General features: G+C 37.3%; 1 protein-coding gene across 1 annotated transcript in view; it reads left to right on the top strand.

The window, feature by feature from the left end:
• The window catches only part of LOC138013315 (uncharacterized), a 68449-nt gene that overhangs the window by 60918 nt on the left and 5031 nt on the right, over positions 1-2500 (top strand). The gene's annotated exons all lie outside the window — the stretch shown is intronic.

A 2500-nucleotide genomic window follows, 5' to 3' on the forward strand; every position in this document is an offset into this window, starting at 1 on the left:
CTTTTTGACCAATTTATCCCAAAATTATGTCATTTTTTGTGCTCTTTGAAAACATTAATTTTCTTTCATTCTTGTTAGCTACATGGATGTGATCCTTGTTCATGTTCGTTTATTGTTCTTATTGCTCCAAACTTCTTTCAAACAACGAATCCCACAATCAGTGCTTCAAATAAACATGCATGGTTTTTTGGGTTTTTTTCTCAGACAAAGCTGAAAATTTTCGCTAAAATTGGCTGGCATGGCTGACGCCATTTTTTACACTTGCTTATGAAATGTAACTGGGACTGGCATGTTTTTCAATTGGACTTCCGGACCCTGTGTAAGCCCCAGTCCCCGGTCTCAGCGAACTTCAAAAACTGCTAGAACACCACACAACCGCAACTTGTATTTGGGAGTCAACATTTCTTTCAAAAATGATTTGATAGTTATCAAAATATACGAATTCTGCTCAGTTGCAGTTCTACTTTTTTGCAAATGGGAAAAATTACGCTTGTCCTCTCAAATTATGCCAAAAATTATACCAATACAATCTTTTAAAGCCTGCAGTCGATGGTTCGTGCTCACTTATGAGTGAGGCTGGAGTTGACCTAGTTTTGATACAAACCTCACTGCTTTTCTTATGTAAATAGAAACTTGTTTGCATTATAAGAACATGATTTACATGAGAAAAGCAAGGAGGTTTGTATGAATGTAAGGTCCACTCCAGCCTCGCTTTTATTCAGCGGCCTAGTAACTGAGCACAGAACTCTTCAGGAGGTGCAGTTTTTTTACTTGTGGATGTTGCCGGTAAAATCTGTTGTCAGGTCGGATCCGTTCTAACCTAGGTTAAATTGGTGAACTTACATTGAATATGCACTCAGATGAACTGAAGGAACTTTAAATTTTCGGGAGCCTAAATTAAGCCTAGAGAAAAATTAGGGTCAGGTTAGGATTAGTTTTGGTTATTACATCTGGCTATCAGTTGACTTAGTATACAAAAGTAAATAATGAAAAGAACTGGGAACGAAATGACATAGAGGATATCACATGGCCGCGTGGGGATACTAATTTTATCTTTGAGTACTGAAAGTATCTCTCACAAGTGAGCAATACTTTCATCACAAGAAGATATGTATATTGTATAGATACTGATTAAATTTCCACATAAAACACAATGGTGCAATTAAAGCGTAGTTAATAGAGGGGACTGGTTTGGAAGCTCGGCAAACATCAAAGGAGCAAACAAAGATGTGAAGATTTAGGTTGGAAAGTCCACGACTGTGCATAATCTTTTGTTTTGCGCTCATACACTAGGCATGAATAACATAACCAACACGTTTCTATTGGTTAGTTCCTCAGTACGGAGTAATCAAATATTGTAATTTGTGCACTGTCAAGGCCAGAAAAGAGAAAAAAAACCTACAACAAACAAAGTTGTCGCGTTTCAAAATGCCTGTCACAAAATGTTATGAAACTTGGATAATAAATAGATTTAGCCACGCCTAAAAGTGGAGCTCCCTGGTTATTTATTCTTACTGCTTGTAGGGATAGTGAAAATAAAAGGATTTCGAATTGTCCGTGTTTTGGTGTTTCCAGTTACTGCTTAATTAATTAAATCATTTTCTTTGCTTTCTTCTATGGAAAAATTCATTTTTTTTTAATGTCCAAAACAGTACAGATCATTGTTATTTAATTCCAGATGAGAATAAAAAATCGATTTTCATTCCTGAACAAAGGAAAAACCGATTAAACCACTTTTGAAAAATACGCATCTGCAAAAATAACAAACGGTTTAGTGCCCAAGGAAACAATTTGTGGAGTAGCTTCTTCCACCAAGTCTGAGCAATTACTGGTATTCTGTTTTGTCGTTGTCGTTCTCTTTCGTTCTCCTTTCGTTTCTGTTCCAGTCATAGGTCCTCCAGGCATCATCCATCCTTATCAAAACTTCTAAAGATATGCCAAAAATTGCAATACAGAGAAAAAGCCGCGCTAAACAAATTAAAAATAAACACTCAACTTTAAGTTTATATGCCTTCAACGCTCGACTTGAATAACTGCATAGCCAAAAGTGTGGACCTACAGCTATCATGATATGCAAAACTGGATTGAAACCAGCGAAAAATGCACAAAGAAAACATTTTTCAAACCGTTTTCCACCCGAACACGAAAAGCATTGACCTAGTATGGCCACGTAGCCATGACGAGCCACAGAAAGTGCACGAAAAATGAAGCCTTGCTCATGTTTAGGTGAGTTATCCTGGGTTGAGCTTGCGATCTAATTGAAAACCAGTACCTGGTTAGCGGTCATTTAAAAAAAAAAAAAAAACAGCTGACCTCAATGCCCGTGATATGGTCACATGACAATTGATTTGACAAGTGTCAATGGACCTTAACATGGATGTTCAGTATACAGGATGCATGCTGTAAATTAGCGTGATACTGGTCACATTGGCATACATGGAGGGGTGGACGTACTTACGGGTGGATGGTCAATGACGTCATGGCTATAAAACCAAAATTT

This window comes from Montipora foliosa, chromosome 8 (genome assembly GCF_036669935.1).
Source record: "Montipora foliosa isolate CH-2021 chromosome 8, ASM3666993v2, whole genome shotgun sequence".
NCBI lineage: Eukaryota > Metazoa > Cnidaria > Anthozoa > Scleractinia > Acroporidae > Montipora > Montipora foliosa.